Genomic DNA, 25,660 nt, shown 5'->3' with positions numbered 1-25,660 from the left:
TATCCAAAGCTTGAGGTCATCAATGGTGGAATCAAAATTTTGTTGAATCAAGTGCAATCAAGCATCAAGCATTCATCCAAACACTTGTACAAGCTTGCTGGAGTAACATTTGATCCATTACAAGGCCTGAAACACGTGGATTCGAAAGCTGCACTTCAAGAGGTCAAAATTTCGATCTCTTTAATTCATGAAATTGTTGATATGTTCTTGTGGATCTTTTAATGGTGATAATTCTGCAATTTGAATCGAGTGATTTGGTGGAATATTCATGAAGTTACATGTGTTTGAAGTTTTGATGATGAAACTTAAATCCTTCGATTCTTGCATATGGTGTTGTTTCGTGTCAAATTAATTGTTGATTATTGTTATGTGATGAAAGATCTAGGCATTAGCATGTTTAATTGCAAGAAATAAGAAAAATGTTCTTGAGTGATGTTGTTGTTCACTGTTCATGGCCGTGCGAAATACGTGAGGAAGATGAACAAGTCTAAGGCAACGGTTTTTTTCAATTCCAAGTGTGGCCTTAGAATGAAGTGCAGTACTTTTGGCCACGGTTTTTTCCATATGATTCCGTTCCCTTAGGCTTCGCTCATGACGCGCTCTCATTGGCTGCATGGTTATCCCATGCAGCGCGCCTAGTGAATTTCAAAAACGTACCGTGTTCGATACTAGGCAGTGGAGATTTTCATGATTCATTTCAATTGTTCCTCATATGTTCATGTATATACCACATGCATTTTTTATATTTTTTTCTCACTTCATAAAATCATAACAAATTAAATAATGGTCCAGAAAATATGTGGTTTTTTTTGTTATGTCACATGTTGTCTCTAGTATTTTATGAATATTTTTTCACAAATTGTGCATGGCTGTATAATTTTTTGTGCTAGGGAATGTTAACATGTGTGCATTTTGGACATTGCTTTGCTATATCATTTTTGAAATACTCAATTCTTATCCAATGCTCGTGAAATTTTACATGGTGAAACTAGACATCTTGCTAGACATTTTGTTGTTGAGTTTGCATTTTTATCAATTGCCATTGCTGAGTTATGATTTTTCTAAGTTAGGTGTGACAATTTGTGTCACACCTTGTGATGTTCATCTTGTGCTATGTGTTTACCCTATCAAATGAATTCCAATTGCTCTGATTTTTTGCATGATGCTTAATGTAAATGTTGTGAATGATCATGAATGTTTCTGGGATTTTTGGATTCATTTCTGATTTGTTTGAGATTTTTCTTGCTGGATTGTCATTTGTGAGCTTTTGAATAGTCATGATTTTCAATGATTTGTGAAATGCTTATGCTTTATCATATGGATGTGAAATTTTGCAAATTGTTTCTAGACGTATTGAAGTTTATTGTGGCTTTGGTTTGAGGTCTTTATCATTTGTCAATTCTGTTTTAGGCTTGTGCTAATTTGATTTACCATTTGGTGTCTCAATTGAGCTTGTTTGTGCTTACCTTGCCTTATGGAATTTGTTTACTATTCCTAAACTTGTCCAAATGCCTTGATTTTTGGTGTGTTGATCATGTTGTGTGTGCTGTTTAGCCATGATTTTTCTTGAGATTAATTGAACCATTTTTGAATTAATGTGGATTTGTTCATTCTGTTGCTTCAATGTGCTTCCAACTTGCATACCTTGCCTTATTTGATTTCTGAAATGAGTTTGGTTGATGCTATTGACATGAGACCTTTTGGATTGTGTTCTTATTTGATTGAAGTTGATTCATGTCAATTTTCATGTTCTGTTTTGAATTATTTCTCCCTCTTTGACCCTAGGCCTTGCCCTAGTGGTTTGCCTCTCACAGTTGAGTTTTGTTTTCAGGTTAAGAAGTACATGGCCATGATGGAATTGATTCACTTGCTTGAGTTGAATAATTGGTTGATGTTGACTAATCTTGAGCTGTTTTGTAGGTGGATTTTAGCTCATTTGAGTTGAGCTTGTGCCTTGCACATTGTTGCATTGCTTGCTTAATTGTGTACTGTTAACTGTTGACTATTGGTTGTTTGTCTATTTGACTTGTATACTGATTGAGTTAGATTTTTTTCATGTACATTAGTTGCTTAAGTTCTTTTGAACTTGCTTTTGTTGTTGCTTGGTTGCTTAACCATTTGAGGTATAACTTTCTGACTTCATGTAGTCTGGAAGACCTGTCCTGTTACTTGGGCAGGCACTTGTCTGAAGTCCTCCTTAAGAGGCAATGCTTGTGTTTGTTTATCTTTGTGCCAAGCAGGAAAAGACCTTTGATAAGGCAATTGGCAGATAAAAGAGATGTGCAATCCATCTCCTGCTATTCAGTGTGTCATCCACTTTGCTCACACACCTTGTGTTGATGCATTGTGGATATTAACCCAAGATCTTTGTTGAGTCAGTCATATGTGGAGAAGAGTTCCAATTTTCTGAACTCCCACTTTCATTTGTCTGAAGCTCTCCCAGGCCAGGGATAAGAGCTGTGAGGTCTTACCCTCACTTCCCATTTCATCTGCTTCACCCTAACTCTCAATGTTAGGGTTAAGAGCTAACATCACCCTGTTACAGTGGCTTGTTTGTCGAGGTTGACATGACCCCTCGACTAAAGCTTAACCTTGTGTGAGCCCATTTGTTTGTATATAGTGTGTGTGCTTGCTCTTGTGTTTGTATGACTTTGCTTGTGCTGTTTAGGATAGCTTGCTGCCTGTGCAAGTTAGATAGAAACCTCAACCTAGGACCATTGTGGATTGCATGATAACTATTAGGCTCGAGTCAGTCTCCCTTCTAGTTTGTCATTTCCCTGTCTCTGGTTAGGAGAAAGTTACTCCCCTGTTAAGGGGAACTACGTTGCCCTGATCCTCATACCAGATGAGGTACGTAGGCAGGAGGTCGTACGAGATCTCTCCGGGCACCCTTTTCTTTTTTTGAGTGTGTTGTGCTTGACAGCTATCAGGCTCGAGTTCCCGACTCCCTGTTAGTCTGTGTGTTCAGCCTTTTTCTTTTTGTGTGTGTTTGCTTGACAGTTACTAGGCTCGAGTGCCTGACTCCTTAGTAACTTGTTGTTTGTACCTTCTTGGGTGTGTTAGGATATGGATGTAAGACCAGCGATTGGCAGTCCGTATCCTAATGGTGTTTGCTTGTGTGGAGTCTGACGTAAGCCCAGCGATTGGTAGTTGGTTTCCAGCGTGTGTTTGTTGGTTCGGAGTCTGATGTAAGTCCAGCGATTGGCGTTCAGTTTCCATGTTTTCCTGTTTGTGTGGGGTCTGACGTAAGCCCAGCGATTGGCAGTCGGTTTCCCGTGTGTGTTTTGTTTGGCGTGCGTGAGCCGAACTACGGTAGCTCTGATTCTCATTCCAGATGAGATACGTAGGCATAGGATGCGATATCCTAGCGAGCCCGTTCCCCTCTTCTCCCACCTGTATTGTTTCCAGTGTGTGTGTGCATTCTTTTGAGCAGTGTTTAGCAACCTTTCTTCTATTCTTTTGAGCGTGGATCCCGTCGAGTACGACGGACGTGAGGGGTGCTAATACCTTCCCCTTGCGTAACCGACTCCCGATCTCATCTCTCTTTGGTCGCGAGACCATGTCTTTTCCAGGTTTACTTCGAGCGTTTCCTTTCCCTCTTTGGGATAAATAACGCACGGTGGCGGCTCTGTTTGTTTTGTTTTAGCCCGTCGATTGTTTTTCGCGGATGCGACAGCTGGCGACTCTGCTGGGGACGAGAAGTTGACCTCTTGCTGGTCCATCTTCCCTAAGCGAGTCTCTCCTAGCGCTCTCTAGGATAGGGTTTGGTTGCTTGTGCTTCTATTTATTGCATTTATGATTAGTATGTTGTGTATATATTTGCATAAATATTTGCATGCATCATACTATCATTTTGCTGTCCTCTGTACAGGTGGTTTCTCTGAGTTTGGGGTGGGTGTTCTGAGTGGGGCTAAAACCCAGGCCCGAGTATACACCTAGGATTAGCGTGGTCTCATGTTGCCTCTCATGTTAGGTCAACATGTTTTGGGCGACGTGACATACCACAAGCCGGACGAGGTTCTTCTGAGAGAACTCTTCCTTTGTGGAGTATCCACTTTGGTTGAGTTACCTCATCTGAGCTATTGACTTCGGTGACCGTTCTTTCCCGGATCTTTGGTTTAGATGATCTTAAGAGAGCTGCAACGGCACACCCGAAAGGGCAAACCCGTTGAGTATCTTTGCCCGATTGTCGAGACCATTATCCGCCTTAGGATGACCTGATTAGAATTCACCTGTGAGGGGAGGGTTTGATTTTTACAGATGCATGTTCTGATGGTGACTTTGATGGTGACTAATGGTTCAGTTTGATCAGAGTTCTATTTATAAGTCGGATTTACGGATTTATTTTCGAGACGCCGGAGTGCTGTCCGTGGTATTTATCAGTGGGGATCCGTTTATTTCAGGATTCCCCGGGCTGATTCAGAGATTGTTGTGGTTATCTGTTCAGAGGATCTATGGTGATGATGGTGATGTATCTTTCAGTTCCATTTATTTCGGAACTCCCAAGTCGGATTTGTGGTTGCTCAGTACTTCAGATGGTTGTGATCAATTCAGAGACCGTAACTCCGTGCAGTAAATGTTCAGATGACTTGGAGGATGGCACAGTGCATTGCATTCACGCATCAGCATCATCCATATTTTGCATTCATCGGCATCTAACTCATGTCTATCCATACTCAGGGTACATTCTCGATTGAGATTCTGGTTGAGAGACATCCTGATGTCAGAATGTTATTGTCGAATTTTTTATCCGTCTCGATGAAGCCAGAATCAAAGGAAAGAGTGTTCCTCATACGGATAGACATTGCATTCACGCGTGAGTCATAATAACCTGTCTTCTGTTTTGCAGGTGACAGTTTCTAACGTGTTTGGGTTTACTCAGGAATCATTGCCCGCGCACGCCGAATCATTCCCCTGCACGTAGCTCGTACGCACAGATACCCTACCAGGCGCAACAGATCCAAACTGATGGATACACCCAACACAGACATTCTCGAGCTGAAAGAGAAGATGGGAGAGCTGGTCAATGTCATGCAAGAGTTCGCCTTGGGGCAGAAAGCAATTGCCGAGAAGGTGGGGAGGATTGAAGACTGGCTGAAGAAGGGGAAAATACAAGGAAACGCTTCGTTGTCTGGATCGAAGAAATCCTTTGGTAATGGTCAGCATAAGAAGGAGGACGGCGCGAGTGTTGTGCATGCCCAGAGAGGACACGGTAGGGGTCATTACTACCAGCATACTGTTGCGGTAATGATTCCTATTGGTAATCAATCGGTACAACAGCAGCATCAGTTCCCTCAACAGAGAGCACAGAGAGCTGGATGCCAAGTGAGAGGAAAGGGGACTGATCGTCAGTTAGATAAGCCACCCATGACGTATGCTCTTCTGTTGAAGAAGTTGAAAGATCTCGGAATGGTACAATTGAAGACATTAGCTCCATTGAGATCAGATCAGAGGCCTCCTAATTATGATGAGAACGCCAAGTGTGAATTCCATTCTGGTGCCTCTGGACATAACATTGAGGGTTGTAGAGCCTTTAAGCATGCCGTCCAAGACCTGGTGGATTCCAAGGCCCTCAATTTTACACTATCACTGAATGTTGATGCTAATCCCATGTCGGCGCATGGTCAGGTGATGGTGGGTGCAATTGCTGAAAATTCAGATCGCGTCTGTGCGGTGGGTGAAGAGAATGACGGTGACTGTGAACTTAACTCGTAGATAAAACCGTGCGTACCAGGGATGGAGATCCAGAACTAGAGGGCCTAAAAAGATCATCACTATCACTCTACTTGAAGAGTAATATTTCTGTTTTTCAATTCTGTTTGCATGAAAGCCATACGTTTTGCCCGAAACGTAATGGTCCATTGTAAGGGTCACCTCATGTGTTTCATTTTGCAACATTTTGCATCATTAATAAATGGATGTTTTTGTAGTAAAAGCGGTGTTCCCTGTTTTTCTTTTATTTTTGCAGTTTTAAAAATAAAAATGGCAATGTTTGTTTTCATTTTTCTTTCTTTTTGATTTGTCTCGTTCCGACTTCAAAAAACTATTCTCCGGATCTCATTGATAACAATCCTGTTACACCCTCATATGACTTCGACCATCCGATCTATCATACCGAAGAAGAAGGCGAAGAAGATTGTGATCTGCTGGAAGATTAGCCAGGTTGTTGAAACAAGAGGAGAAGGTGATTCAGCCGCACTTGAAGCGAGTTGAGATCGTTAATCTGGGTACCGACGAGGTCGGGAAAGGAGTAAAGGTTGGGGCCGCCCTGGAGGCGAGTGTCAAGAGTGAAGGTGATGCCATTCGGTCTCAAGAACGCCGGTGCTACTTATCAGAGTGTTATGGTGACTTTGTTTCATGATACGATTCATCATGAAATCGAATGCTATGTTGATGACATGATAGCAAAGTCCCAAACAGAAGAGGGGCATCTGGCAGATCTGGCCTAGTTGTTTGACCAGATCGAGACAACTCAGACTGAGGTTGAATCCGAATAAGTGCACTATCAGAGTGCGGTCCGGTAAATTGCTGGGGCTTATTGTAAGCGAAGGAGGAATCGAGGTTGATCCTGTTAAAAAAAAAAAAAAAAAAAAAAAAAAAAAAAAAGAAGGAAAAAGCAATACAAGAAATGCCTGAACCGGGAACAGAGAAAGAGGTTCGTGGTTTCTCAGGTAGATTGAACTGCATTTCACAGTTCATAGATCACCTAACAGCCACGTGTGAACCCATATTCAAGCTGAGAAAAGAAAAGATCAAACGGTCAGGTGAAATAATGATTGCCAAGGGGCATTGAAAGATAAAAGAATAAGTTGCAGGAACCTCTGATTCTGATGCCTCCTGTGGAGGGACGACCGTTAATTCTGTATTTGACAGCCCTCGAGGGGTCTATGAGGTGCGTATTGTGTCAGCATGACGAGTCTGGTCGAAAAGAGCATGCAATTTACCTTAGCAAAGAGTTTACCGACTGTGAAACAATACATTCACTGCTCGAGAAAACTTGTTGTACTTTGGCATAGGTTGCTCGCCGACCGAGACAGTATATGCTGGTTCGTACCACTTTGTGGATTTCTAAGACGGATCTGATCAAGTACATGTTTGAAAAGCCAGCATTGACCGGACGGGTTGCAAGAGGGCAAATGATTTTGATTGAATATGATATTCAGTATACCTCGCAGAAAGCAATTAATGGGAGTGTATTGTCTGATTACCTCGCCCAGCAACCCATTGAGGTATATCGACCAAGGAAGTTTGAGTTCCCTGATGAGGACATCTCGAGGTGCTCAAATCGAAAGATTGTGAGGAACCGATCCCGGAGGAGGGGCCTGACCCTGAATCCGAACGGATTCTGATGTCTGATGGGGTTGTTTATGTGAATGGTAACAGAGTTGGTACCGTTTTGATTGCGCCGAAAGGACCCTACATTCCTTGTGCTGCTAGGCTAACATTTGAATGCGCCGATAATGCGGCAAGTATGAAACTTGTATCCTGGGTATGGAACCTCGGTGCACCTACTGGGGCAACGCCTTTCTCGTTGATATATGGGATGGAAGCTGTATTACCGGTTGAGGTTCAAATTCCCTCTTTGAGAGTCCTGATGGACGTAAAGTTGCAAGAGGCTGGGTGGATAAAGACTCGGTACAGAGTTGAGCCTGATTGAGGAAAAGAGGCTGGCGGCCATCTGTCATAGGCAGTTGTACCAGTAGAGGATGAAACGTGCTTTTGACCGAAAGGTACGGCCTCGTGTGTATCACTTGGGTGATATGGTGTTGAAAAGGATCCTTCCTCCTCAAAATGATCATAGGGGCAAGTGGACACCCAATTATGAAGGTCCATTCGTGGTCAAGAAGGTTTTCTCTGGAGGAGCCTTGTTGTTAACGACCATGGATGGCGAAAATTTTCCATCCCCTGTGAATGCGGACGCAGTTAAAAAATACTTCGTATAAAGAGACCTGTTGGATGAAAAGAATAAAATAGTCCAGGCAAAAATGGGCATCCCGGAGAACCAAAAAATGAAGGAGAAAGGTTCGGGCAAAAATTAGGGATAAAACGGAAAAAAAATGTACACCCGGCAAGTCGAAAACCTGAAAAGGCGACTTGGGCAAAAAAGGGTATCCCGGTGGACTGAAAACCCGAAAGGGCGGTCCAGGCAAAAGAGGGATTGAAACGAACAACTGCGTCTGGCATGATCGTTTGTACTTTGGATATGACATGGATAATTCCCGGTAGGGAGCAGTCGGAAGCGTCTTGTTCAGAAGGCAGAAAGCAAGGAGAGTCTGAGGACATATGGGGTGTAACCGAGTTGGAACTCAATGAGATCGCGGTTTCACATTGCCATTAGGATAGATTTTCCTTTTGTGCGCAATTACCTCTTTTCAGGAATTGCTTCCTTTGTATTGCTCAATTTGAGCCTCACTTTTTCAATCAATAAAATGCATATTCAGTCAAATAATTTTGTTTTTGTTTTCATACCCGCTTTGATCGCAAAAACATCTGTTTGTTTTGATAAAGAATTTTTGCATTTTAAGACATACAGGTCCCTTCCAATGCATGTTTATAAGATTGAGGACTTGAAATCTTATTCAAAAGGTTGAGTGACCCAAGTGTTGAAATCTTGACACGCCTGGGGCACGTTTTTATCTAACGATCTCTTTTGCAGGAGCTGTTAGATATTTTCACTCACTTGCAGGTTGTGATGTGAAGCTTTTGACAAAAAATCCCCACGGAGTCCAATCAGGGACGAATGAATTGAGGAATGGTGGAAAGACGACGGAAAAACGTATGACGATCCTGGATATTAATCAAGAAGACTCTTCAAAGTCTGAAGATTAGAAAGTTTGTACCAATCTAAAGAGTTCGATCTCCGTCGAGAACGGAAGAGTCGGAAATACAAGGTGATGAATCAGAAAAGTCCAGACGAGTCTGGGAGTTCTCAAAATTGGAAAGCTGACATTGGATTTGGATGGTGAATGCCCTGGTTCGACGAGTTGACGGGTGTTCAGTGCCAGACTTTCCTGGTTTCCCCAAGCAGAGTTGGGATTATCACCTCCTCAGCAGATTCGAGGGTATGTGTTTCCCCTAGCAGGGTCGGGATGGTTATCTTCCCAGCAGGTTGGAGATCGGTGTTTCCTCGGCAGCCCGGTCTGAAGGTTGCTATTTCCCAGCGGAGGTATCTATTGGTAGTGGTTTCTCCAAGCAGTGTCGAGCTTGCAAATTCCCCAGCAAGTCCGAGATTGTTGGTTTCCCCACAGAGTGAGTTGGTGGTTCTTTCCCCAGCGATGTCCCCAAGCGGATCGGGTGCAGAGGAGGTTATTCTTGGTAAAGGTGGTCCTTTCCCCAGCAATCAGGCCTGAAGGTTGCTATTTCCCAGCAGCAGTACTATTCCCCAGCAGGGTGGAGGTTGAAGTGCTATCGAGTTCCTCAGCAGAGTGCCTCGAGCTCCCTAGGAGAGTCCCTCGAGGGGGATACTTTTTATGCATTCATGTAGATAAGCATAGCATATTGCATAATAAATTGCGTAGCATTTCCATAATTATGGAGCATTGCGCTAAAAATCATCATGCATCATCATTGCAAGCATCAGCTAGTCTCAAGCCGAGGTTACCGTTTGAGATTTGGTTTCGCCAGTGGGTGAAGGTGCTACTCAAGCCGTGGTTACCGTTTGAGAGGTAGTTTCGCTGGTTGGAAGATCAACGTCAGCATTGCAAGCATAAGTTAACCCCAAGTCGTGGTTACCATCCAAGAATGGGTTTTGCCGGTCAGTGAAGATGATACTCTGAGGAGTTTGGCATTGTGACGTTGGGTCAACGGTATTCCCCAGTAGCGCGATACTGGAGGAAGATTTCTGTCGTGCGAGACGGAAGTTTGAAGATGTTACTCTGAGGAGTTTAGCATTGTGACGTTGGGTCAATGGTATTACCCCCCGGTAGTGCGATATTGGAGGAAGATTTCTGTCGTGCGAGACGGAAGTTTGAAGATGTTACTCTGAGGAGTTTAGCATTGTGATTTTGGAGCAACAGTATTTCCCAGTTATTCCCCGGCAAGCGTCTGCCTGGTTTTGACATATGTCGATGTCATCCCTGCGATACCAGTAAGTGTCATGTCGATCCCTGTAATATCCTTTCTTTGGTGACAGTAAACATCATTGTTCGATGTCAGTAAACGTCGCGTTCCCTCCCAGTCATTGGTCAATGTCTGGTCGAGTTTTCTTTGATGTCAAGTAAACTTCATTGTTCGATGTCAGTAAACATCGCGTTCCCTCCCAGTCATTGGTCAATGTCTGGTCGAGTTTTCTTTGGTGTCAAGTAAACATCATTGTTCGATGTCAGTAAACGTCGAGTTCCCTCCCAGTCATTGGTCAATGTCTGGTCGAGTTTTCTTTGGTGTCAAGTAAACATCATTGTTCGATGTCAAGTAAATGTCGAGTTCCCTCCCAGTCATTGGTTAATGTCTGGTCGAGTTGTCTTTGGTGTCAAGTAAATATCATTGTTCGATGTCAAGTAAATGTCGCGTTCCCTCCCAGTCATTGGTCAATGTCTGGTCGAGTTTTATTTGGTGTCAAGTAAACATCATTGTTCGATGTCAAGTAAACGTCGCGTTCCCTCCCAGTCATTGGTCAATGTCTGGTCGAGTTTTCTTTGGTGTCAAGTAAACATCATTGTTCGATGTCAGTAAACGTCGAGTTCCCTCCCAGTCATTGGTCAATGTCTGGTCGAGTTTTCTTTGGTGTCAAGTAAACATCATTGTTCGATGCCAAGTAAACGTCGAGTTCCCTCCCAGTCATTGGTTAATGTCTGGTCGAGTTTTCTTTGGTGTCAAGAAAACATCATTGTTCGATGTCAAGTAAACGTCGAGTTCCCTCCCAGTCATTGGTCAATGTCTGGTCGAGTTTTCTTTGGTGTCAGTAAACATCATTGTTTGATGTCCAGTAAACGTCGAGTTCCCTCCCAGTCATTGGTTAATGTCTGGTCGAGTTTTCTTTGGTGTCAGTAAACATCATTGTTCGATGTCCAGTAAACGTCGAGTTTCCGGTCATCAGTAAATGTCTGGTTGAATATACTTTCTTTGGTGTGAGTAAACATCATTGTTCGATGTCAGTAAATGTCGAGTTTCTTCCCAGTCATCAGTCAGTGTCTGGTCGAGTGTCCTCTGATATATCGCCATCAGAGTGGTGTTTTGGTGTTATTTCCGTCGTTGCCAGCGGAATTATCACAAGTTTCTGGAGAACGGGGTCCAAATGGAGAAAGGGAGACACGGGGTGTTTTCTGGAGAGCGGGGTTCACAATGGCGATCGCGAGTTATCGTCAGGCGACTGGGGTTCAAAATGGAGAGCGGGGTTCATTGTTTGGCAAACAAGACTACTATGAAGGTGTCGGGGTTCAACTGCGGTGATCCGGGATCATCCGCGCGAAAGAAAATATTTGTTCGGGGTTCAAGAAAAACGAAAAAGACTATCAGTCAGAAAGTTCCGGGGTTCAAGAAAAGTAAAAAAATAATAATAATCCTCAACGGATGTGGTGTTCAGGCCATGGTTATCCCTGTGTTACCATTTATGTTGGTATACAGGTCAGTATTTCTGTTCGGTATTCAGGCTGACTTTCTCCGTACCAGACGGGTTCTTCTTTTGAGATTGCTTATTCGCCGATTCTGACAGGCATTGTTAATTATTTCCCATTAGAGCGCAAATTGTTCGTCTGTTCTTGGTATTCAATCACTCTTCACCCTGATCATCTGAAAGCCGAGGCTATTCCAATCGACAGGTTCACAGTGGATTGAATAGGGGCAGCTGTAACACCTCAAAATTTGCCCTCCTCTCTTGAGACTAGCTTAACATATTGAATTTCATTTTGTAGGACATTAGGCATTACATTTTTTTGCATATCATGTGGAAGCATTGAGCAAGTCATCCTCCTAGGTCTTTCTCAGAAGATAAAGAGGTTAAAAGATTCAACCTTGAGGGTCTCATGAATTGATCACTAGCCATCTGAGGGTTTGTGCTTCAATTAGGGTTTCTTGGTTCCTCAAGGAGATTGATCTTTATCTTGGTTGAAATGGTACATCACCATCATCATGGTCTTATCATCACCAAGAAGTTCATTGTGCCTGATCATGTGCCTTGGGATTAGGGTTTTGACCTCTAGTCAACCCTAATCAGTTGTATTGTGCCAATCAGGGTTTCTTCATGGAGATGAGGTTTTTATGAGATGGGGATCATCATATGGTTTTAATGATCTTGTATAAGCTAGGGTTTCATTTTGGAGCCATTTCATCAGGAGATTGAGGCTCAAATTCATCTGTGCATGACCAAGTCATCTATCAATTGAAAAAGTCAACCAAAAGTCAACTGTTGGATTTGGAGGTGAGAAGTGGTTAGAAATACTTAATTCATGTTCAAACAAGTCTCATTTGACATTTCAAACATCAACATTGAAGAAAATAAAGTCAGGACAAAACTTTCCAAAAATAGAAAGTGACTTGTAATTCAAAATTGCCAAAAATGGAAAGGTTTTCTCCTCAAGATTACATCATAAAGAAATCTTCAAATGAAATTTTGTTGAATATGAAAGTTGTAGGTCTTGTTCTCCCATTTCCAAAAAGTCCAAGATCATCGATTTCTCATGTGTGGTTGAAGAGATATGGATCAATCTTGGTCAAGTGAACATTGAACTTCAAAGGAGCATAACTTTCAAACCATAAGTCCAAATCATGTGGCTCTTTTTGCAACATTATTGTTTTAACTTCTAGTTTCCAAAATTGGCATTACATGGCATGCATTCCATTCACATAAATATTTGCATTTTCAATTGACTTTTGGAGGGAAAATTAAAATTTAAAAATAATGCATTGTTTTCACATTTTAACATTTCCATTGGTTTTAAAACATCATTTTGAGTAAAAATACAAGGCAAAAACGTGCACTATTCACATGCCATGCCATGCATAAGGTGAAAAATTAATTTTTGCAAAACACCTCCAAATTAACCATTTTTCATTAGCATTTGATTAGAGGTTAATTAATCATGATTAGTGAAGCATATATAACACAAATCATAACAGAATTTTCACAATTCCCAATTCTAGATCTAGAATTTCCAAAGTCTCTCAAAATTCTGTCTCACTTTTTCTCAAAATTTCTTCACATTTCATGCATTTTTCTTGATCAATTCATCATCTAGTATCATTATGGAGCAAGATTGAATCAAGAATCATAGCAATTCGTGTAGTTTGAAGCATATCCAAAGCTTGAGGTCATCAATGGTGGAATCAAAATTTTGTTGAATCAAGTGCAATCAAGCATCAAGCATTCATCCAAACACTTGTACAAGCTTGCTGGAGCAACATTTGATCCATTACAAGGCCTGAAACACGTGGATTCGAAAGCTGCACTTCAAGAGGTCAAAATTTCGATCTCTTTAATTCATGAAATTGTTGATATGTTCTTGTGGATCTTTTAATGGTGATAATTCTGCAATTTAAATCGAGTGATTTGATGGAATATTCATGAAGTTACATGTGTTTGAAGTTTTGATGATGAAACTTAAATCCTTCGATTCTTGCATATGGTGTTGTTTCGTGTCAAATTAATTGTTGATTATTGTTATGTGATGAAAGATCTAGGCATTAGCATGTTTAATTGCAAGAAATAAGAAAAATGTTCTTGAGTGATGTTGCTGTTCACTGTTCATGGCCGTGCGAAATACGTGAGGAAGATGAACAAGTCTAAGGCAACGGTTTTTTTCAATTCCAAGTGTGGCCTTAGAATGAAGTGCAGTACTTTTGGCCACGGTTTTTTCCATATGATTCTGTTCCCTTAGGCTTCGCTCATGATGCGCTCTCATTGGCTGCATGGATATCCCATGCAGCGTGCCTAGTGAATTTAAAAAACGTACCGTGTTCGATACTAGGCAGTGGAGATTTTCATGATTCATTTCAATTGTACCTCATATGTTCATGTATATACCACATGCATTTTTTATATTTTTTTTCTCACTTCATAAAATCATAACAAATTAAATAATGGTCCAAAAAATATGTGGTTTTTTTGTTATGTCACATGTTGTCTCTAGTATTTTATGAATATTTTTTCACAAATTGTGCATGGCTGTATAATTTTTTGTGCTAGGGAATGTTAACATGTGTGCATTTTGGACATTGCTTTGCTATATCATTTTTGAAATGCTCAATTCTTATCCAATGCTCGTGAAATTTTACATGGTGAAACTAGACATCTTGCTAGACATTTTGTTGTTGAGTTTGCATTTTTATCAATTGCCATTGCTGAGTTATGATTTTTCTAAGTTAGGTGTGACAATTTGTGTCACACCTTGTGATGTTCATCTTGTGCTATGTGTTTACCCTATCAAATGAATTCCAATTGCTCTGATTTTTTGCATGATGCTTAATGTAAATGTTGTGAATGATCATGAATGTTTCTGGGATTTTTGGATTCATTTCTGATTTGTTTGAGATTTTTCTTGCTGGATTGTCATTTGTGAGATTTTGAAAAGTCATGATTTTCAATGATTTGTGAAATGCTTATGCTTTATCATATGGATGTGAAATTTTGCAAATTGTTTCTAGACGTATTGAAGTTTATTGTGGCTTTGGTTTGAGGTCTTTATCATTTGTCAATTCTGTTTTAGGCTTGTGCTAATTTGATTTACCATTTGGTGTCTCAATTGAGCTTGTTTGTGCTTACCTTGCCTTATGGAATTTGTTTACTATTCCTAAACTTGTCCAAATGCCTTGATTTTTGGTGTGTTGATCGTGTTTTGTGTTCTGTTTAGCCATGATTTTTCTTGAGATTAATTGAACCATTTTTGAATTAATGTGGATTTGTTCATTCTGTTGCTTCAATGTGCTTCCAACTTGCATACCTTGCCTTATTTGATTTCTGAAATGAGTTTGGTTGATGCTATTGACATGAGACCTTTTGGATTGTGTTCTTATTTGATTGAAGTTGATTCATGTCAATTTTCATGTTCTGTTTTGAATTATTTCTCCCTCTTTGACCCTAGGCCTTGCCCTAGTGGTTTGCCTCTCACAGTTGAGCTTTGTTTTCAGGTTAAGAAGTACATGGCCATGATGGAATTGATTCACTTGCTTGAGTTGAATAATTGGTTGATTTTGACTAATCTTGAGCTGTTTTGTAGGTGGATTTTAGCTCATTTGAGTTGAGCTTATGCCTTGCAAATTGTTGCATTGCTTGCTTAATTGTGTACTGTTAACTGTTGACTATTGGTTGTTTGTCTGTTTGACTTGTATACTAATTGAATTAGATTTTTTTCAGGTACATTAGTTGCTTAAGTTCTTTTGAACTTGCTTTTGCTGTTGCTTGGTTGCTTAACCATTTGAGGTATAAATTTCTGACTTCATGTAGTCTGGAAGACCTGTCCTGTTACTTGGGCAGGCACTTGTCTGAAGTCCTCCTTAAGAGGAAATGCTTGTGTTTGTTTATCTTTGTGCCAAGCAGGAAAAGACCTTTGATAAGGTAATTGGCATATAAAAGAGATGTGCAATCCATCTCCTGCTATTCAGTGTGTCATCCACTTTGCTCACACACCTTGTGTTGATGCATTGTGGATATTAACCCAAGATCTTTGTTGAGTCAGTCATATGTGGAGAAGAGTTCCAACTTTCTGAACTCCCACTTTCATTTGTCTGAAGCTCTCCCAGGCCAGGGATAAGAGCTGTGAGGTCTTACCCTCACTTCCCATTTCATCTGCTTCACCCTAACTCTCAATGTTAGGGTTAAGAGCTAACATCACCCTGTTACAGTGGCTTGTTTGTCGAGGTTGACATGACCCCTCGACTAAAGCTTAACCTTGTGTGAGCCCATCTGTTTGTATATAGTGTGTGTGCTTGCTCTTGTGTTTGTATGACTTTGCTTGTGCTGTTTAGGATAGCTTGCTACCTGTGCAAGTTAGATAGAAACCTCAACCTAGGACCATTGTGGATTGCATGATAACTATTAGGCTCGAGTCAGTCTCCCTTCTAGTTTGTCATTTCCGTGTCTCTGGTTAGGAGAAAGTTTCTCCCCTGTTAAGGGGAACTACGTTGCCCTGATCCTCATACCAGATGAGGTACGTAGGCAGGAGGTCGTACGAGATCTCTCCGGGCACCCTTTTCTTTTTTTGAGTGTGTTGTGCTTGACAGCTATCAGGCTCGAGTTCCCGACTCCCTGTTAGTCTGTGTGTTCACCCTTTTTCTTTTTGTGTGTGTTTGCTTGACAGTTACTAGGCTCGAGTGCCAGACTCCTTAGTAACTTGTTGTTTGTACCTTCTTGGGTGTGTTAGGATATGGATGTAAGACCAGCGATTGGCAGTCCGTATCCTAATGGTGTTTGTTTGTGTGGAGTCTGACGTAAGCCCAGCGATTGGCAGTTGGTTTCCAGCGTGTGTTTGTTGGTTCGGAGTCTGATGTAAGTCCAGCGATTGGCGTTCAGTTTCCATGTTTGCCTGTTTGTGTGGAGTCTGACGTAAGCCCAGCGATTGGCAGTCGGTTTCCCATGTGTGTTTTGTTTGGCGTGCGTGAGCCGAACTACGGTAGCTCTGATTCTCATTCCAGATGAGATACGTAGGCATAGGATGCGATATCCTAGCGAGCCCGTTCCCCTCTTCTCCCACATGTGTTGTTTCCAGTGTGTGTGTGCTTTCTTTTGAGCAGTGTTTAGCAACCTTTCTTCTATTCTTTTGAGCGTGGATCCCGTCGAGTACGACGGACGTGAGGGGTGCTAATACCTTCCCCTTGTGTAACCGACTCCCGATCCCACTCTCTTTGGTCACGAGACCATGTCTTTTCCAGGTTTACTTCGAGCGTTTCCTTTCCCTCTTTGGGATAAATAACGCACGGTGGCGGCTCTGTTTGTTTTGTTTTAGCCCGCGAGTTGTTTTTCGCGGGTTTTAGGCTTGTGCTAAGTTGATGTAGCATTTGGTGTCTCATTTGAGCTTGTTTTGATTGCCTTGACTTGATGAATTTGATTACCATGCCTAATCATGTCCAATTGCCCTAATTTTGGTGTGTTGATCATGTTGTGTGTTCTGTTTAGCCATGATTTTTCTTGAGATTAATTGAATCATTTTTGAATTAAGGTGCATTTGTTCATTCTGTTGCTTCAATGTGCTTTCAACATGCATGCCTTGCCATGATTGATTTGTGAAATGAATTTGGTTGATGCTATTGACATGAGACCTTTTGGATTATGTTATTAATTGATTGAGATTGATTCATGTCAATTTTCATGTTCTGTTTTGGATTTTTTCTCCATCCTTGACCCTAGGCCTTGTCCTAGTGGTTTGCCTCTCATGTTTGAGCTTTGTTTTCAGGTTAAGAAGCACATGTCCATGATTGGATTGATTCACTTGCTTGAGTTAACTAATTGGTTAATGTTGACTAATCTTGAGTTGTTTTGTAGGTGGATTTTAGCTCATTTGAGTTTGAGCTTGTGCCTTGCACATTGTTGCCTTGCTTGTTTGACTATGTCTGCTGACTGTTGACTATTGGTTGTCTGTTTGACTTTTTTGACTTGTATACTGATTGAGTTAGATTTTTTTCAGGTACATTAGTTGCTTAAGTTCTTTTGAACTTGCTTTTGCTTTTGCTTGGTTGCTTAAGCATTGAGGTATAACTTTCCGCCTTCATGTAGTCTGGAAGACCTGTCCTGTTACTTGGGCAGACACCTGTCTGAAGCCCTCCTTAAGAGGCAATGCTTGTGTTTGTTTATCTTTTGTGCCAAGAAGGAAAAGTCCTTTGATAAGGCAATTGGCAGATAAAAGAGATGTGTAATCCATCTCCTGCTAGTCAGTGTGTCATCCACTTTGCTCACACCTTGTGTTGATGCATTGTGGATATTAACCCAAGATCTATGTTGTGTCAGTCATATGTGAAGAAGAGTTCCAACTTTCTGAACTCCCACACTTTCATTGTTCTGAAGCTCTCCCAGGCCAGGGATAAGAGCTGTGAGGTCTTACCCTCACTTCCCATTTCATCTGCTTCACCCTAACTCTCAATGTTAGGGTTAAGAGCTAACATCACCCGATTCCAGTTGGCTTGTGTTTCACCGCCTAACCTTGTGTGAGCCCACTTTGTTTGTATATAGTGTGTGCTAATTGTGTGTATGTTTGCTTTGCCTGTGCTGTTTAGGATAGCTTTCTCCCTGTGCAAGTTAGATAGAAACTTCAACCTAGGACAATGGTGAATTTACATGATAACTATTAGACTCGAGTTAGTCTCCCTTCTTGTTTGTCATTTCCCAATCTCTGGTTAGGTTAGAAGTTCTTTCCCTGCGTAGGGGAACTACGTCGCCCTGATCCTCATACCAGATGAAGTACATAGGCAGGAGATGAGCAGATCTCTCCGGGCGCCCTCTTTTTCTTTTCAACCTCTTTGTGTGTGTTTGGAGTCTGACATAAGTCCAGCGATTGGCAGTTGGTTTCCTGTGTGTGTTTGTTGGTTCGGAGTCTGATGTAAGTCCAGCGGTTGGCATTCGGTTTCCAGGTTTGCCTGTGTTTGTGTGGAGTCTGACGTAAGTCCAGCGATTGGCAGTCGGTTTCCTTTTTGTGGTTTTGTTTTGCATGCGTTAGCCGAGCTACGAGTGCTCTGATTCTTCTTTAGTCCGAGAAGATACGTATGCATAGGATGCGACATCCTAGCGAGCACGTTTCCCCTGTCCCGAACTACGTCGACTCTGATGTTTGTGCCTGATAGACTACGTAGGCCCAGGATGCGATATCCTGCCGAGTTAGTTTCTCTTGTTTTCCTGTGTCTCTTTCCAGCCTTGTGTGCAGTTTCTGAGCAGCGTTTAGCAACCTTTATCCTTCCTTTTGTGCGTGGATCCCGTCGAGTACGACGGATGCGTAGGGGTGCTAATACCTTCCCTTCGCATAACCGACTCCCGATCCCATCTCTCTTTGGTCGCAAGACCATGTCTTTTCCAGGTTTACTTCGAGCGTTTCCTTTCCCTCTTTTGGGATAAATAACGCACGGTAGCGGCTCTGTTGTTTTGTTTTCCCGCCGGTTTTTCGCGTAATGCGACAGCTGGCGACTCTGCTGGGGAGGTAGAGAAGTGGTCCATCTTCCCTAAGCGAGTCTCTCCTAGCGCTCTCTAGGGTAGGGTTTGGTTGCTTTTGCTGTCATTTATTGCATTCATTTATTTATTGTTTGCATTTATGTTTGCATTCATTCATATTCATCTGTGCTGTGTTGTCTCTCTGTTGGGGTGGGAGTTACTTGAGGTAAAAGGCCCAATACCCAGACTATGAGTGAAATCTAGGACACCTAGGAATAGAGCGATTCATGGGAAGCGGGTGGTATTGCGCCACTTAGCGGAACATTGATATCACGAGCAGTTCAGACTCTGATGGGGTATTATCGGTGCATACATCGGGTGTGCACATGATGATATTCTTGAAAGGGTTGTTTATCCTGCGTTTCTCTTGACCTTACCCTGGCCTAGATGACACCCGTGAGTGGGGAGGGTTTGAATCATTTGCAGGTACAGATGGTGACTTTGGTTCAGATGAACTGATAGGTACTTACTTCTGTCACGCCGGAATTCTGTCTGTGATATCTATCAGCGGGTTCCGTTTATTTCGGATCCCCGGGTTGAATTTGAGAGTACTTGTTCAGAGGATCTGGTTGTCGTCTGTTCAGTGGATGTTCCTGTGATGATAGTGATGTAACCTTCGGTTCCGTTTATTTCGGAACTCCCCAAGTTGGATTTATGGTGACTTAGTCCCTCAAATGACGGTGACTGGTTCAGAGACCTAATGGGTCTTCAGATGACTTGGTGGCACAATGGCCTGCATTCATGCATTTGCATCAATCCCATTTCGCATTCATCTGCATTAAACCCCTGTCTATCCGTACTCAGGGTTCATTTTTGATTAAGATTCTGGTGGAGAGACATCCAGATGTCAGAATGTTGTTGATGAAATATTATCTGTCTCGATGAAACCAGAATCAAAGGACAGAATATTCCTAGTACGGATAGACATTGCATGCGTGAGTCATATTAACCTGTTTGCTGTTTTGTAGGTCTCAGTAGTCAACCGGTGCGCATAGCTCCTTCGTTCAGATATCCAGTCAAACTCAATAAATCCAGACTGATGGATCCACTCAACGCCGACATTCTCGAACTGAAAGAGATGATGAGAGAGTTGTTCAAAGTCGTGCAAGGGCTCGCCTTGGGGCAGAAGGCAATAGCGGAGAGATTGGAAAGGATTGAAAGCTGGATGATCAAGGAGAAAGTTCAGGAAAAGACTCCGTCATCCAAAGTAAACAAATCCTCTGGCACTGTAGTAAAGAAACCCTCTGGCAGTGGTCAGCTCAAGAAGGAGGTTGAATCAGGTGGGTTGCAAGCTAAAAAAGAACGCGTTAAGGGTCGTTACCACCCTTATGCTGCCACTGTAACCATTCCTGTCGGTAATCCACCTGTACCACAGCAACAACTGCCGCCTCAACAGGAAGCACCGAAAGCTAAGAGCCAAGTAAAGAAGGGGAAGACGGATCGTCAGTTTGATAAGCCACATGTGACTTATACCCTTCTGTTCAAAAGGTTGAGGGACCTGGGGTTTGTCCGGCCAAGGATATTGATTCCTGTAGAACCGCATCGGAGGCCTCCAAATTACGACGAATATGCTAAGTGCGAGTTTCATTCTGAGACACCCGGACACAGCATTGAGGGTTGTAGGGCTTTTAAACATGTCGTCCAGGACATGGTGGATTCTAAGGCCATCATTTTGGCGCCAACACTAAATGTTAACGCTAACCCCGTGCCAGGTCCCGTGGGGGTGAAGGTGATGTCAAAGGACAAGAAAGGAGTAAAGGTGACTGAGGGGGATCAGTTAAAAACTCCCGTGTCTGTGGTCCCAAAACATCTGATGAAGGATGGAGCTTTCCCTAGTATTGATAACTGTTGTGCGGCTGTCGCCACAAATGGGTGTACAATGATGAGGGAGACGACTCAGAAAATGTCGGAAGTAGAAATGGACGGTGGAAATTTTGAAACACTAGGTCAGGCAGTTGAAACCGTCAAGGTGAAGAACGCTATTCTAGCTGAGAAAGAGAAGAAGCTGTCCATTTCTTCTTACAAACAGGCCATGGAAGTGGTGAAGAACGGAGAAGCCCTAGGCTGGGGGAAGATCATAGACATCATGGTGAAAGTGGATATGTTCGGGGTTGGCTATCAGCCAGATCAAGGCTCGTCTGGGCAAAACAGAGGACGTCGTCAACCGTTCAAATTCGTCAGTGCCGGAATGCTGGATCCAGGTCACGCCTGTACAGTGGGTGAAGAGATTGACAGTGACCGCGAGCTGGACTCGTGGATAAAATCGTGCGTACCAGGGAACTGGAAGGCCTCAAAGATCATCACTGTCCCTCATTCTGAAGAGTAGTATTTCTGTTTTTCAATTCTGTTTGCATGAAAGCCATACGTTTTGCCCGAAACGTAATGGTCCATTGTAAGGGCCATCTCATGTGTTTCATTGTGCAACATTTTGCATCATTAATAAATGGATGTTTTGTGACTAAAAGCGGTGTTCCCTGTTTTTCATTTATTTTTGCAGTTTAAAAAATAAAAATGGCAATGTTTATTTTCATTTTTCTTTCCTTTTGATTCGTCTTGTTCCGACCTCAGAAGTGACTATCCTCCTGATCTCATTGATAACAATTCGGTTACACCTCTGTATGACTTCGACGATCCGCTCTATCATGCCAAAGAATAAGGCGAAGAAGATTGTGATCTGCTGGAACTAGCCAGGATGTTAAGACAAGAGGAGAGGGTGATTCAACCGCACGAGGAGCGATTCAAGATTGATACTCCAGGCACCGCCGAGGTCAGAAAGTGAAAATTGAGGCCGCTTCAGAGGCGAGTCGAGAGCAGAATGTAGCCCTGTTGAAAAAGCATGTGAATACCCTCGCCTGGTCGTATCAGGATATGCCAGGTCGGATACCAATGTCGTTATACGCAAGCTACCATGAAGAGAAGACTGTCCTCTAGAGAAACAGAACGTCGGTGCCACGTATCAGAGTGACTTTGTTTCATGATACGATTCATCATGAAATTAAATGCTATGTTGATGACATGATAGCAAAGTCCCAAGCAGAAGAGGGGCATCTGGTGGATCCGGGGCAAGTTGTTTGACCGGATCGAAACAACTCAGACTGAGGTTGAGTCCGAATTAGTGCACTTGTGGAGTGTTGTCCGGTAAGTTGCCGAGGCTTATTGTGAACGAAAGAGGAATCGAGGTCGATCCTGCTAAAAAAAAAAGAAAAAGAAAGAAAGAAAAAGAAAAGGAAAAAGCAATGCAAGAAATGCCTGAACCGAAAACAAAAAAAAGAGCAAACGGTCAGGTGGATAATGATTGCCAAGGGGCGTTGAAAGATAAAAAAAAAATATAAGTTGCAGGAACCTCTGATTCTGATGCCTCCTGTGGAAGGAACAACTGTTAATCTGGTACTTGACAGCCCTCGAGAGGTCTATAAGGTGCGTATTGTGTCAGCATGACGAGTCTGGTCGAAAAGAGCATGCAATTTACCTTAGCAAAGAGTTTATCGACTGTGAAACAATACATTCACTGCTCGAGAAAACTTGCTGTACTTTGGCATAGGCTGCTCGCCGACTGAGACAGTATATGCTGGTTCATACCACTTTGTGGATTTCCAAGAGGGATCCAATCAAGTATACGTTTGAGAAGTCAGCATTGACCGGACGGGTGGCGAGAGGGCAAAATGATGTTGACTGATTTGCGATATTTAGTATACCTCTCAGAAAGCAATCGAGGGGAGTGTATTGTCCGATTACATCGCCCAGTAACCCATTGAGGATTATCAACCAAGGAAGTTTGAGTTCCCTGATGAAGGCATCTCGAGGTGCTCAAATCGAAAGATTGTGAGGAACCGATCCCGGAGGAGGGGCCTGACCCTGAATCCGAACGGATTCTAATGTATGATGGGGGAAGGTTAATGTGGATGAGTTAGTGCCATGTTGGTTACGCCGAAAAGATCCCATATTTCTTTTGTTGCCCGGATAACATTTGAATGCACCAACAATGGTGGCTGAGCATGGAGCTTGTATCCTGGGTATTGATCTGTGGTGCGTACGTCTACTGGGGCAACGCAGCGCTCGCTCGTGTATGGGATAAAAGTGGTATTACCTACTGAAGTCTAGATCCCATTGTGGAGAGTCCCGATGGATGAGAAATTAGAGAAGGCTGAGTGGATAAGGACTCGGTATGACGCGTTGAGCCTGACTGAGAAAAAGAGGCTGGCAGTTATTTGTCATGGGACAGATGTACCCAGTGAATGAAGCGCATTGTTGACCGGAAAGTGCGACCTCGTGCGTACCACGTGGGAGGGCGGGTATTGAAAAGGATCCTTCCTCCTCAACGATAATAGGGGCAAGCGGATATATAGTTATGGATCCCATTCGTGGTCAAGAAGGTTTTCTCTGACAGAGCCTTGTGGTTGACGACTACGGATGACGAGGATTTTCCATCCCCTGTGAATGCGGACGCAGTTAGAAGATACTTCATAAAAAAAGAGACCCGCTGGACAAAAAGAATAAAAGAGTCCAGGCAAAAATGGGCATCCCGGCGAACCAAAAAAAAAAAGAGGAAAAAGGTTCGGGCAAAAGTTAGGGATAAAGAAAGAAAAACTGTACACCCGGCGAGTCGAAAACCCCACAAGGGCGACTTGGGCAAAAAAGGGTATCCCGGTGGACTGAAAACCCGAAAGGGCGGTCCAGGAAAAAGAGGGATTGAAACGAACAACTGCGTCTAGCATGATCGTTTGTGCTTTGGATATGACTTGGATAATCTCCGACAGAGATCGATCGGAAGCGTCTTGTTCAGAAGACAGAAAGTGCGGAAAGTCTTGAGGACATATGGGGTGTAACCGAGTTGGAACCCGATGAGATCACGGTTTCACATTGCCATTAGGGTAGATTTTTCCTTTTGTGCGTAATAACCTCTTTTCAGGGTTTGCTTCCTGTGCGTTGCTCGGTTTTGAGCCACCTTTTCTTTTTTTTCAGTCAATAAAATGCGTGCTCAGTCAAATAATTTTGTTTTTGTCTTCATTACCGCTTTGATTGCGAAAACATCTGTTTATTTTTTATAAGAATACTTGCATTTTGAAACATAGAGGTCCCTTCCGATGCATGCTTATAAGATTGAGAACGTGAAATCTTATTCGGAAAGTTTGAGTGACCTAAGTGTTGGAACTATGGCACGCCTGGGGCACACTTTTATCTAACGATCTCTTTTGCAGGTGTTGTTAGCTATGTTCACTCACTTGCAGGTTGTGATATGAAATACTTTGACAAGAGATCCCCGCAGAGTCCAATCAGGGGCAAGGGGTAGAAGAACGGTGAAAAGACGGCGAGGGATGACGACGATCCTGAATATTAATCAAGAAGACTCTTCAAAGTCTGAAGACTGGAAAGTTCGTATGAATCCCAGGAGTTCGATCTCCATGGAGTACGGAGGAGTCGTGAATACAAGGTGATGAATCAGAAAAGTCCAGATGAGTCTGGGAGTTCTCAAAAGTGGAAAGTCAACACTGTGGTGGGATGGTGAACACCAGTGTTCGACGAGTCGAAGGGCGGTCCGTGTCCAATAGGCCGTATCTCCCCAGTGGGTGTGAGAGTGTCATCTCCCTAGCAGATTTGAGATCAATGTCTCCTCAGCAAGTCTGAAGGTTACTGTCTTCCCAGCGGAGGTTGTGTTGATGGTTTTCCCCCAACGAAGTCCCCAAGCGGATCGGATTCGGTGAAATTATCCCCAGTAGAGATAAGCATTGTTTGCTCCCCTTAGCAGAGTAATCCCCAAGCAGTTCGGGTTCGATGGAGGTCATCCCCAGCAAGGGTTGTCTTTCCCCAGCAGGGTGGAAATTGACGTGGTATTGAAATCCTCGGCATAGTTCCTGGAGCTCCCCGGTGTTGTCTCTGGAGGAGATGTGTTTTCATGCATTCATCATTTAGATAAGCATAGCATATTGCATCATTAGTGCGTAGCATTCCCATGATCATGGGGCATTGCGCTAAAAAAACTCATGCATCTGCATTGCAAACATATCCATTAGCCCCAGGCCGTGGTAACCATCCGAGATTGGGTTGTTGGAAAGAGTTTAGCATCGCGCCATTGGATTGATTTCAGAATTGGGTTCCCCAGCATGGTTGAGAGGTTGGTGTTTTCCCAACAAGTGACTCCTTAGTTGAGCGGGTATCCCCAGCAGTGTTACTCCCCAAAATTGGTAGCATCTTGCCAGCTTGGATCTATTCCCCTAGCAGATGTGGGTGTGTCTGATCTCTCCATATAGAGTCGACCCCTTAGGCAGAAAGTGTCTGTCATTTCCTTCTGCATTCCCCACTGAGTTATATCCTCGTGGATGACGGTTGTTTCCGTTCCCTCCCTGCATACATAACGGGATGGGTTTTCCCTATTGAGTTCTTTCCTCATTAGGATGAGTCTTGATTCAGTCTGCCTTTTTGGATCGATCCTAAATTGGCTTCCTTGTGGCTGTCTCTTGTGCTTCCCTGTGGTATAAATGAATAGTTGCTCACTAACCGACACTCATTCATCTTATCCTCAGCGGAATTTGTTGGCTTCTACCTACTACCCGGTAGTTGTAAGTCCTATCTTTGTGGTCTTCTACCTATTACCCGGTA

The sequence above is a fragment of the Lathyrus oleraceus genome, chromosome 3 (genome assembly GCF_024323335.1).
Source record: "Lathyrus oleraceus cultivar Zhongwan6 chromosome 3, CAAS_Psat_ZW6_1.0, whole genome shotgun sequence".
NCBI lineage: Eukaryota > Viridiplantae > Streptophyta > Magnoliopsida > Fabales > Fabaceae > Lathyrus > Lathyrus oleraceus.
Note: the sequence above shows the minus strand (reverse complement) of the source record.